Below are 14,012 nucleotides of genomic sequence, written 5' to 3' on the forward strand. Positions count from 1 at the left end.
TGGCTGGTTCAATGATAATGAGTTAATAGCCAGTTGTTGCTGATCCTGCCGTTCCATTAACTGTTGCATAATTTGAGTAAGGTTACTCATCTGGGCGGAAATCTGTTCCATCGTAATGTTTTCTAAAGTTAGAGAGCAGATATCTGGGGTCTCTTCAACTGGCATATGAGAGAATTCACCAGAATCTAAACTGGAAGCTTCTGAGTCTGAGCTACTGTCGGTAATTTTAATTTGTACCTTTTGAACAGCGCTCGAGTTTCTTTTAACGCAGACTTGGGTCTTGACATCAAATTAAACCTCTGAAAACCACAATAAAATGCGTATGAGAGGGGGACAAAGAAAAAACTCTGTTTGTGAAGTAGTCAAGGAGCCCACTAAAAAGTGTTAATTCGCTTCTCTCTTACATGCCAAGAAGCCCACGTAAAGTGTTGATTCGCTTCTCTCTTAGTTTGCCTATCTGGTAGTACAAACTAACGACGTGAATGTTTATGAATATATCACACACTGATGCCCGCTTTGCAGTTGAGTTGCACTGAATGAGGATAATTAAATAAAATTACTCACGATTTTATGCTGTCGTTGTGCGTAGTCCCGGCTGGACGGTGTTGGTTGTCCAAGTGTTCACTGCGGGGGGATCCTCAAGTCCTAAGCGGTTCACTTTGATGATAAAGCTTCCCTGTGGTGCTTCGGATGTTTCAAATATTTTGGAATACTTTCCACGGAATCACTTCAATCACGGTTATTAATCGTAACTATTCCACTTTTTTATCACAATGATTCACTCCAGCCAGTTCCGTACGGCTGCGCCAATTATAAGTCTCACAGAATGTTTATTATAAAAAAATAACTTTATTCACTTTTTAGTACATTAATACGGTTTCACTACTTAAGATCTAATTGTAACTAACACTTCCTACTCTGAATAAAGACTGACTGTCCGTTTGCTGATCGAACCCTATTTATTAATTAAATCTGTCTACGCTGCAATACCTGGCCAACGGGGTCGAACTCCTCCAAAACTGCTGACTACACCTTGGTAACAACGGTGACTTGGTGGCGTGGTGACTCGGTGGCGCGATGATGTCTTAGCAAGGGCGGTTATGCTGACCTTGCTGGTTGATCGGAAAGGTTCACGCGTAACTATATATTTTTACCTCTGTAGTTTTTTTGTATATATAAAAAACACTGGTTTTTCGTATGAAAGTGCACATTTTTAGGACCCCCTCCCCCTTTAAGAGTTACGTAATCTTTAAACATTCCCTAATATATGCTCATTAAACATCAATTAAATGTTATTAACTCTTATTTGTGTTAATATATACTTAAAGCACATGATTGGATAAATGCGTACTCTTACCCCACCCGATGCGCACTTTTACCCCACCGGTGGGGTAAGAGTGCGTTTTTCACTTGTCTTGCATTATGGGTTCTACTAAAACGAATCTCAATAATTTCAATATTTTTTCCACTGGGTAACATAAAGGAAGAGTATATGAATCATCGACACTGATTTGATATGCAGAAGCTTGCTTCATAAGGGCCACATGATCGATTGAAAACTAAGTGCGTACTCTTGCCCCACTCTACTCTACCGACTGTTCAGCTGTTGAGAATTCGGTAAATTTTTAACCGAACCCGGTAACTTTGACGGACTGTGTACGAATGTCGGCCTGGGAAAAAAGCAAAAGTTTTCAGCGTTTTTCCATCAACTCCTCAGTAATTGTTAGTTTAGATAAATGAAAAATTTATATGAGAATGCCATGAATATGCAATGAGGGGTGGAAGTCGGTAAATTGTCCCAACATTTTGAATTTAACTCAGAACTGCATTAATATTAGTGCGGATTTCAATAAAATCATCGTCATTATCGGATTGATTACGATTTATAGAGCCTTAATAAACACTAAGATGCAAAGCGACAATGTCTCAGTAGCGATGTCCGGCCAACAAAGAAAAAGAAGAATATCAACATAATTATTGTTGAGTTACTTTTAGCATGGGTAAGTATATTCGATCGTATCAGCAGAATCTCCATTTCTTGTCTGTTTACCAATTCGTACACATTTTCCATATCGGAAGAAGCATGCTCCAGTCGAGTAGCAAACAACTATCAACATGTCTTATACTTCCACTCTCTTATCAATAAGGGAAGATTCATTAATTACGTAACGCTAAAATTGGCTATTTTTAAACCACCCCTCCTCCCTATGTCACACTTTTGGTATGAAGCAACCACAATTTTTGTATGGATTGTCCCACTTTGGGCAAGCCCCCCTCCCCTTCTAAGCGTTACGTTATTTATGGATGCTCTCTAAGTAACCCTTCGCGGAACGATATTTGTGTGGTGTGTAGATGAACAACTGACAACGGTTTACAGCAGCAGCTCATCTTCTGGGGTGTGTTCGAAGCACGCCGTCACTTGTTACTGTGAATGATATTAAAATAAATTTGACGTTTGTACATAATTTGAAGCTGTTTTCCACAAGATTGTTTTATGTGACTCAATGAAGCGAAAATGCGAAGCAGTGATGCACAATTTTCCTTCGGCTGAACGAAACATTGGATTTGTTTTTTGGCGGGGGAGAGTCGTTTGGCCGAAAGCCATTTGGCTGAATGCCCCTAGGCCGAACAAATTATTAGGCTGAAACCCATCTGGACGAAAGTCATTTGGCCGAAAGGGTCATTTTGTCGACCGGTTTGCCACCGGCAACACTGTCGACGGTCGAATCGGTTGTGAAACCACTGTCGGATCCCTCGCGACTGATAGTCTACCATCAAGTGGAATGACAGATCGCGAAAGAAGAGTGTCAGATAACACTCGGGTGGCAAAGAAACGAACAGCTCGCAGTTAGTCAATGAGATGAGCTGAAGCGGGCGTCTCGCAAAAGGGTGCCATCTACAAGAAGTTGGAAGTCCTAGGCGAGACGGTCAAGGTGAGGGCACTCACGACGGAGGTGAATCAATAGAGGTAATAAACTATAGAGGAAGATTGTCGCTGTCGTCACTGGCGAAACATCTTTTGCTGGCGAAGATAAGACACTAAATGTCAACAAAGGAAAAATCAGAACGTTTTGACAGATAGGTACCCAACATGTTTGGAAACGATAACAAAGGGAACAGCAGCGACAATCGTCCTCTATAGTTTACTACCTCTATTGGTGAATCTAAGGATTCAAGACCTGGACGAGATCACCGAAGTCGAAGAGCTCGTCACGGCACTGCAGCGACAGTGTGAAGTGGAGACGCCCACTGCAGCCGTTCGGCTACAGAAAGGTCCGACAAGGACGCAGGTAACATTGTTTCGGTTATCTGCAGTGGACGCCTCCAAGGAGCCCAAGCTAGGGAGCGTCAAGGTGGGATGGTCGGTGTGTCTTGTGGGCATACACAAGCAACTCGAAGACCCTGACAGAAGCAAGCTCTGCCGACACTGCGGATTGGAGGGACATAAGGCACAATGCTGCACGAACCCTCCCAACTGTTTGATTTGTTCCAGCCATGCTGTGAACAGCAAGCACCCCATGGGGGATTCGAAGTGCCCGGCGTTTAAGCGCGCTGCAAAATCTCAGTGCAGGTAACGCAGCTAAACCTGAACCACTGTGATGCAGCCCAGCAACTGCTGTGTCAGAGAGTTACTGAATGGGGGACGAATATCGCCATCATAGCGGATTCTTACCGGGTACCCGCCAGGAACGGTAATTGGGTCACCCATGGGTCTAAAATGGCGGCAATATGGACAACAAGAAAATACTCAGTCCAAGAGTTGGTGTCTTCGACACATGAAGGCTTCGTCATTGCCAAAGTCAACGGGGTCTTCTTCTGCAGCTGCATGGACCTGCTTGATGGTCGATCGAGCAGTTCGGTCGAATGCTGGATTATTTGACGGCTAACTTGATGTAGGCCAGTGGTGATAGCGGTATGCTTGGGCCGTGGAATGGGGAAGCCGTTCTACGAATCAACGGGGGCAGATCCTCCTGGAATCACTGGCCATGTTGGATGTGGACTTGGTCAATGTTTGTACCAAAAGTACTTACAGCTGGAACGGGGCCGAGTCGATTATCGACGTTACGTTCTGGAGCCCTGACCAAACGAGTAGTTCGAACTGGAGGGTAGATGATGGCTACACTCACAGCGACCACCTGGCGGTTTGCTACAGTATCGACTATACGACCAGCATTTAGCGGACGGAAGAATAGGCGAGGCCTAGCCCTCGTATGTGTAAGACAGCGTACTTCGACGACGAGGTGTTTAAGGAAGCGCTCCGCCGCGAGTACAATACTCGTGGTCTGAGCGGCGAGCAACTGGTAACAGTACTCTTGCGTGCATGCGATGCCACCATACCTTGGAAAGTCCACCCTAGAAATGCGAGGCCACCGGTTTAGAGCTGCTCTGAAGACTGACAATAGATCTTTCAATAAAGCCTGTAATGGCCAAGACACGTGAGGCGATGGCCCTTACAGAGCGGTCTCCAGAGATGCTGGAGAGGATCATCGCGGGGCTCTTCCCACCTCATGACAAAAGTCCCTGGCCTCATTTTGTGGAGCTGCCAGGGGCCAGAGGGGCCAACGAGGAAAGAATAACTGTGGCAGAACTTGCGGGGATTGCATAGTCCCTTAGTTTAGGTAAGGCGCCAGGGCCGGATGGTATTCCGAACCTGGCCATCAAAGCGGCCATTGCTGAGGCGTAAGGAATGCATTCAATAGTGCCAGTTGGGTAGCTATTGCAGATGCGCTTCTGCGTCTTGGAATTCCCGAGTACCTGTACAAGATTCTCGGAAGCTACTTCCAGAATCGATTACTGGTATACGACACGGAGGCGGACGGAAGTGCATTGACATAACCTCAGGGGTTCCGCAATGTTCCATACTGGGTCCGGTGTTATGGAAGGTCGTGTATGACGGTGTCTTGAGGTTGAAGTTCCCAGTGGGCGTGGTAATCGTCCGCTTCGCTGACGATATTACGTTGGAGGTCTACGGCGAATCGATCGAAGAGGTGGAGTTGACTGCAGCCCACTTGATCGTAATTGTGGAGGAGTGGGGGCACGGCCCAGCGTATTAACTGCTACAGAACGATTTAAGGTCTGAGGGAAGGGTTTTCCGTTAAAAAAGCACGTGATAGCACTCTCTGAGAGAGAAAATTGCCCAATTCAGCCCGCCAGAATGATGCTGTCAGTGTCGCCAAAATTATTTCATCATTATGCAGTTTACAATTGCTTGAGAATTTGCCGTAAACGGAGAACAAAAGGAATTGGCAACAATGGGGAACAAAATGTATCACTCATGCAGTGGTTCGGCGAGAGAACAGCAGCAGCGCCACGCAAAGAGGAAATCAAAATAAACAAACTCCAGCTGGTTTTGGAAAATGAAAACATGAGTCGTTTCTAGAACAACATTAGAAAATATCGTAGGAGGATTTCTGAACAAGGTTTCCACACAAGCTTTGAAAAGTATTTGGGTGATAACAGTGGTGCTGGTGTAAGTAAGACAAATAAGACAAATAAGACAAATAAGACAAATAAGACAAATAAGACAAATAAGGCAAATAAGACAAATAAGACAAATAAGACAAATAAGACAAATAAGACAAATAAGGCAAATAAGACAAATAAGACAAATAAGACAAATAAGACAAATAAGACAAATAAGACAAATAAGACAAATAAGACAAATAAGACAAATAAGACAAATAAGACAAATAAGACAAATAAGACAAATAAGACAAATAAGACAAATAAGACAAATAAGACAAATAAGACAAATAAGACAAATAAGACAAATAAGACAAATAAGACAAATAAGACAAATAAGACAAATAAGACAAATAAGACAAATAAGACAAATAAGACAAATAAGACAAATAAGACAAATAAGACAAATAAGACAAATAAGACAAATAAGACAAATAAGACCAATAAGGCAAATAATACAAATAAGACAAATAAGACCACTAAGGCAAATAAGACAAATAAGACAAATAAGACAAATAAGACAAATAAGACCAATAAGGCAAATAATACAAATAAGACAAATAAGACCACTAAGGCAAATAATACAAATAAGACAAATATGACAAATAAGACAAATAAGACAAATAAGACAAATAAGACAAATAAGACAAATAAGACAAATAAGACAAATAAGACAAATAAGACAAATAAGACAAATAAGACAAATAAGACAAATAAGACAAATAAGACAAATAAGACAAATAAGACAAATAAGACAAATAAGACAAATAAGACAAATAAGACAAATAAGACAAATAAGACAAATAAGACAAATAAGACAAATAAGACAAATAAGACAAATAAGACAAATAAGACAAATAAGACAAATAAGACAAATAAGACAAATAAGACAAATAAGACAAATAAGACAAATAAGACAAATAAGACAAATAAGACAAATAAGACAAATAAGACAAATAAGACAAATAAGACAAATAAAGACAAATAAGACAAATAAGACAAATAAGACAAATAAGACAAATAAGACAAATAAGACAAATAAGACAAATAAGACAAATAAGACAAATAAGACAAATAAGACAAATAAGACAAATAAGACAAATAAGACAAATAAGACAAATAAGACAAATAAGACAAATAAGACAAATAAGACAAATAAGACAAATAAGACAAATAAGACAAATAAGACAAATAAGACAAATAAGACAAATAAGACAAATAAGACAAATAAGACAAATCAGACAAATCAGACAAATAAGAGACAGAAGCCAAATACGGCGAATAAGACAAATAAGACAAATAAGACAAATAAGACAAATAAGACAAATAAGACAAATAAGACAAATACGACAAATAAGACAAATAAGACAAATAAGACAACAAGACAAATAAGACAAATAGGACAAATAAGACAAATAAGACAAATAAGACAAATAAGACAAATAAGACAAATAAGACAAATAAGACAAATAAGACAAATAAGACAAATAAGACAAATAAGACAAATAAGACAAATAAGACAAATAAGACAAATAAGACAAATAAGACAAATAAGACAAATAAGACAAATAAGACAAATAAGACAAATAAGACAAATAAGACAAATAAGACAAATAAGACAAATAAGACAAATAAGACAAATAAGACAAATAAGACAAATAAGACAAATAAGACAAATAAGACAAATAAGACAAATAAGACAAATAAGACAAATAAGACAAATAAGACAAATAAGACAAATAAGACAAATAAGACAAATAAGACAAATAAGACAAATAAGACAAATAAGACAAATAAGACAAATAAGACAAATAAGACAAATAAGACAACAAGACAAATAAGACAAATAAGACAAATAAGACAAATAAGACAAATAAGACAAATAAGACAAATAAGACAAATAAGACAAATAAGACAAATAAGACAAATAAGACAACAAGACAAATAAGACAAATAAGACAAATAAGACAAATAAGACAAATAAGACAAATAAGACAAATAAGACAAATAAGACAAATAAGACAAATAAGACAAATAAGACAAATAAGACAAATAAGACAAATAAGACAAATAAGACAAATAAGACAAATAAGACAAATAAGACAAATAAGACAAATAAGACAAATAAGACAAATAAGACAAATAAGACAAATAAGACAAATAAGACAAATAAGACAAATAAGACAAATAAGACCAATAAGGCAAATAATCCAAATTCAACAAACAAGACCAATAAGGCAAATAATACAAATTAAACAAATAAGACAAATAAGATAGATAAGACAAATAAGACAAATAAGACAAATAAGACAAGACTAAGAAGAAAAATAAAGAAAGTTCCTCCAGGAGTTCCTTCGGAAGTTCCTTCGGAAGTTCCTCCGGAAATTCCTCCAGCAATTCCTTCGGAAGTTCTTCCAGGAATTGTCTACAAAAGTTCCTCCAGGAATTCCTCCGGAAGTTCCTCCAGGAATTCCTCCGGAAGTTCCTCCAGGAATTCCTCCGGAAGTTCCTCCAGGAATTCCTCCGGAAGTTCCTCCGGAAGTTCCTCCAGGAATTCCTCCGGAAGTTCCTCCAGGAATTCCTCCGGAAGTTCCTCCAGGAAGTTCCTCCGGAAGTTCCTCCAGGAATTCCTCCGGAAGTTCCTCCAGAAATTCCTCCTGAAGTTCCTCCAGGAATTCCTCCGTATTCCCGGAGGAACTTCCGGAGGAATTCCCAAAGGAACTTCCGGAGGAATTCCCGAAGGAACTTCCGGAGGAATTCCCGAAGGAACTTCCGGAGGAATTCCCGAAGGAACCTCCGGAGGAATTCGAAGAAATTTCGGAGGAATTCCGACGGAACTTCGGAGGAATTTGAAGGAACTTCCGGAGGAATTCTGAAGGAACTTCCGGAGGAATTCGAAGGAACTTCGGAGGAATTCCCGAAGGAACTTCCGGAGGAATTCCCGAAGGAACTTCGGAGGAATTCGAAGGAACTTCCGGAGGAATTCCCGAAGGAACTTCCGGAGGAATTCCTGAAGGAACTTCCGGAGGAATTCGAAGGAACTTCCGGAGGAATTCGAAGGAACTTCCGGAGGAATTCCTGAAGGAACTTCGGAGGAATTCCCGAAGGAACTTCCGGAGGAATTCGAAGGAACTTCCGGAGGAATTCCAGAAGGAACTTCGGAGGAATTCTGAAGGAACTTCCGGAGGAATTCCCGAAGGAACTTCCGGAGGAATTCGAAGGAACTTCCGGAGGAATTCGAAGGAACTTCCGGAGGAATTCCCGAAGGAACTTCGGAGGAATTCGAAGGAACTTCCGGAGGAATTCGAAGGAACTTCCGGAGGAATTCGAAGGAACTTCCGGAGGAATTCGAAGGAACTTCCGGAGGAATTCCAGAAGGAACTTCGGAGGAATTCCCGCAGGAACTTCCGGAGGAATTCCCGCAGGAACTTCCGGAGGAATTCCGCAGGAACTTCCGGAGGAATTCCGCAGGAACTTCCGGAGGAATTCCGCAGGAACTTCCGGAGGAATTCCGCAGGAACTTCCGGAGGAATTCAGAAGGAACTTCCGGAGAAATTCTCATAGGAACTTCCGGAGGAATTCGCGAAGGAACATCCGGAGGAATTCCCGAAGGAACTTCGGAGGAATTCGAAGGAACTTCCGGAGGAATTCTGAAGGAACTTCCGGAGGAATTCGAAGGAACTTCGGAGGAATTCTTGAAGGAACTTCCGGAGGAATTCCCGAAGGAACTTCCGGAGGAATTCCCGAAGGAACTTCCGGAGGAATTCCCGAAGGAACTTCCGGAGGAATTCCCGAAGGAACTTCCGGAGGAATTCCCGAAGGAACTTCCGGAGGAATTCCCGAAGGAGCTTCCGGAGGAATTCCCGAAGGAACTTCCGAAGAATTCCCGAAGGAACTTCCGGAGGAATTCCCGAAGGAACTTCCGGATGAATTTCCGAAGGAACTTCCGGAGGAATTCCCGAAGGATCTTCCGGAGGATTTCCCGAAGGAACTTCCGGGGGAACTCCCGAAGGAACTTCCGGGGGAACTCCCGAAGGAACTTCCGGAGGAATTCCTGAAAGAACTTCCGGAGGAATTCCCGAACGAACTTCCGGAGGAATTCCTGAAAGAACTTCCGGAGGAATTCCTGAACGATCTTCCGGAGGAATTCACGAAGGAACTTCCGGAGGAATTCCCGCAGGAACTTCCGGAGGAATTCCCGAAGGAACTTCCGGAAAAATTCTCATAGGAACTTTCGGAGGAATTCCCGAAGGAACTTCCGGAGAAATTCTCATAGGAACTTCCGGAGGAATTCGCGAAGGAACATCCGGAGGAATTCCCGAAGGAACTTCCGGAGGAATTCCCGAAGGAACTTCCGGAGGAATTCCTGGAGGAACTTCTGGATGAATTTCCGAAGGAACTTCCGGAAAAATTCCCGAAGGAACTTCCGGAGGAATTCCCGAAGGAACTTCCGGAGGAATTCCCGAAGAAACTTCCAGAGAGATTCCTGAAGGAACTTCTTGAGGAATTCGAAAGAACTTCGGAGGAATTCCGAAGGAACTTCCGGAAGAATTCCCGAAGGATCTTCCGAAAGAATTCCCGAAGGAACTTCCGGGGGAACTCCCGAAGGAACTTTCGGAGGAATTCCCGAAAGAACCTCCGGAGGAATTCCCGAAGGAGCTTCCGGAGGATTTCACGAAGGAACTTCCGGAGGAATTCCCGAAGGAACTTCCGGAGCAATACCCGAAGGAACTTCCGGAGGAATTCCCGAAGGAACTTCCGGAGGAATTCTCATAGGAACTTCCGGAGGAATTCCCGAAGGAACTTCCGGAGGAATTCGCGAAGGAACTTCCGGAGGAATCCCCGAAGGAACTTCCGGAGGAATTCCCGAAGGAACTTCCGGAAGAATTTCCGAAGGAACTTCCGGAGGAATTCACAAAAGGACTTCCGGAAGAATTCCCGAATGAACTTCCGGAGGAACTCCCGAAGGCACTTCCGGAGGAATTCCCATAGGAACCCCTGAAGGAACTACCGAAGTAACTCCTGGAAGAACTTCCGAAGAAATTCCTGGATGAACTTCCGAATGAAGTCCTGGAAAATCTTCCGGGTAATTCCTTGAGGAACTTCCGAAGGAATTCCTGGAGGAACTTTCGAAGGAATTCGTGGAGGAACTTCCGAAGGAATTTCTGGAGGAACTTCCGAAAAAAATCCTGGAACAACTTCCGAAGAAATTCCTGGAGGAACTTCCGAAGGAACTCTTGTCGGATTTTTCGAAGGAATTCCTGGCGGAACTTTCGGAGGAATTACTGGAGAAACTTCCGAAGGAATTCCTGGAGAAACTTCCGAGGGAATTCCTGGAGAAACTTCCGAAGGAATTCCTGGAGAAACTTCCAAAGGAATTTCTGGACAAACTTCCAAAGGAATTTCTGCAGTAACTTCCGAAAGAATTTCTGGAGGATCTTCCGAAAGAATTCCTGGATTAATTTGGGAGAAATTCCTGGAGAAACTTCCGAAGAAATTCCTGGAAGAACTTCTGAAGGAATTGCTGGAGAAACTTCCGAAAGAATTTCTGGAGGAACTTCCGAAGGAATTCCAGAAGGAACTTCCGGAGGAATTACTGGAGGAACTTCCGGAGGAATTCCAGGAGGAACTTCCGGAGGAATTACTGGAGTAACTTCTGGAGTAATTCCTGGAGAAACTTCCGAAGGGACTCCCGGAGGAATTTCTAGAGGAATTTTTGTAGAAACTTCTGGAGGAATTCCAGGAGGATTTACTGTAGGAACTTCCGGAGGAATTACTGGAGCAACTTCCGGAGTAATTCCTGAAGGAACTTCAGAAGAAATTCCTGGAGGAACTTCTGGAGGATTTCCTAGAGGAGCTTCTGGAGGATTTTCTGGAGGAATTTACGGAGGAACTTCCGGAGGAATTCCCGGAGGTACTTCCGGAGGTACTTCCGGAGGTACTTCCGGAGGTACTTCCGGAGGAACTTCTGGAGGAATACCTGGAGGGACTTCTGTAGGAATTTGTCTTGATTATCTTTTTTGTACTGATTGTCTTAGTTGGTTTATTTGTCTCTTTTATTTTGCTTATTTGTTCTATTTGTCTTATTTGTTTTTTTTATTTTCGATTATTTATCTCATCAAATTCCAATATTTGATTTCAATTTATATATTTGGTATCCTCGTGTTCCCAAATAGGAATACGCTTTTTTCTAGTGTCACGCTAGATACAAAGTTGACGGACTTTCTACCGCTCTCATCGCTCATTTCCTGCCGTGCGCCACAAGAAAATGTGCTGTTGGCTGCTCTCCCGAAATGGTAACTTTTGTATGGAATTTAAAAAACTTGGTTGAAGTAAAAAGAGCTTCCTGCAAAATTTATTGCGGTGACATATACTTTTTATTACATCAAAATGATTGTTGGAAAATTCAAAACTTTTGTCAGTTGGGTTTTGCGAAATTCGGTTCCTTTGTGTCTCAAATCATCGGAGAGAGGTACTGAGAAGCAAAAATTTCAGTTGTACAATAGCTCAGTATTGAGACATTCATTCAAATTTGGGAAATAGTAGGTCCATGAAATTTTGTAGGAACATTCCTTGATAAATTTCAAAGAGATTGTCAGTTGGGATAAGCGAAATTCGTTCCCAATTCCGAGTTATAGACATTTTAGTACGAAAATAGCGCTCTACCGCGAGAGAGCTTCCCTCAGACCTTAAGAAAGTACGTATAGGCTCATGTGCCTAAGAGTTGCGAGCGCGTACCGTACCGTGTGACACGATGCACTCAGCATCATCACCGGTATGATGCCTATTGACATCGTTATCGGTGAAGACATAGAGTGCTTCGAAATGCGCGGCACGAGAGGCATCCGTAGGACTGTCAGGATGGCCTCAATGGTCAAATAGTCAGCCTAGTCCGGAGGATGTGTAAAGATGAGGTTGGCTGGAACGCCGTTTTATCGGCTATCGTCCAAATCGTCTCGGAGCTACACAGAAGATGGCACGTGGTCTCGAGGAATGGCTAGTTCAGGCGCAAATAGGGAGTGATCCAAGGGTTCGGATTCGGCTTCATGGGTCATACCGGTGCCCTGTGGTCGAACTCGACTCTTCCATCGAACAAGTGGCCGCGCGAAGAACAACATGGTATCGTCGCTTTCGCGGCGTCGGTCAACCGGGCGGGTGCCGAGCCCGAGGACGGAAAGGGCTCCTCGTCAAGGCTGGGGCAGGCGTAGGCACTGCGTCGGTGGGTCCCTCTGTGTGTTGGCGAATAGGTCCTACCGCAGAGAGGTCAATTTGGGGTGCACGCGACATCATCATTCTTGATACCAGCCGTGCAGAGGGAGCAGGCGCGAAGTCGACCCTTCCCACCTTCCGAGGACATAGGGCGTGGTAAGGCCACCTGGAAAGCCGGCAATGCGCTGGCACGATACCATGGTGTTCTTCTAAAAAAGCGAGTCACGATGTTCGATGCAAGGACACGCAGCTAACCTCGAGGGTGCGTTGTGTACTGGCCCCCCTTTTAACCATTACTTTCTGGTTGTACCGAAGGGACGATGGGCTTGGCGGCAATGGAAATGATTTAGCGGGTCGGGGATGTAGTTCTGCCTCCCTCGTTTGCTGTTGGATGCTGTCACCAACCCCGCACTTCTTAGACGTCAAACCCAGGAAGTCTGTTGAGCAGATTGCAGCACCACAATACCCCCCTTACATAGGAAAAAAACACTGTCAGCGAGGAAAGGTACATACCGTGGGCTGCATATTTTCACCAGGGATCCATAATTGGCAAATCACTGATCGCTTTACTTCGAATCAACTGTCACAACACAACATAACGGTCAAAATCCTATAGAGGGTTACTGTAAATAATAAATAAACTGCACTTGAGCCTAATGCGCGATCCATCTTGCTTCGTCGTAAACGCAACGACAGCGTGTAATTTCCTTCACAACCACCATAAACCGAGCAATAAATCTATGTGATAAATATTTGACCGCATCCACCTGCTGTTATCGCAAAACAAATCCCTGTGCGCTCCGGTAGGAACTGCCTTCACATCGGTAGGTAGTCATCCCGTTCTGTCACCTTGACGGAGCGTGTACCGAACGCTCGAATGGGAGATGTCAGTTGAGCGATCTGCGTCAGCCTATCAAACTGCACAAGTGTCCAACCAACCTAACTAATTCTATCGAAGCGATAACAAAGTCTTAGAAAAAGATTCTCTATGTGATTTGTAGCAAAATGATAAATTGTTGATTGGAATAAGCTTCAACGTTAACCAATCAATCCACATTAACAACCGACAGGACATGCAAGGGCTTATCTTTTAAATCGATTGTGATGAATGATGCAATTTTGTTCAAAGCTATAATCATCTTGGAATTGATTGCCGACATTAGATGATGGCAACCACACACTTAAAATAAATCGCCGAATTTTTAAATTTTGTAAAATTTTTCCGAAATCTCAACAGCAGAACTGTTCGGTAAATAATTTTACTGATTTTCGGTGATATCTGTCTATATCACTGAAAATCAGTAAAATTATTTACCGAACAGTTCTGAACAATGGAAAAA

This window comes from Armigeres subalbatus, chromosome 1, assembly GCF_024139115.2.
Source record: "Armigeres subalbatus isolate Guangzhou_Male chromosome 1, GZ_Asu_2, whole genome shotgun sequence".
Taxonomy (NCBI): Eukaryota; Metazoa; Arthropoda; class Insecta; order Diptera; family Culicidae; genus Armigeres; species Armigeres subalbatus.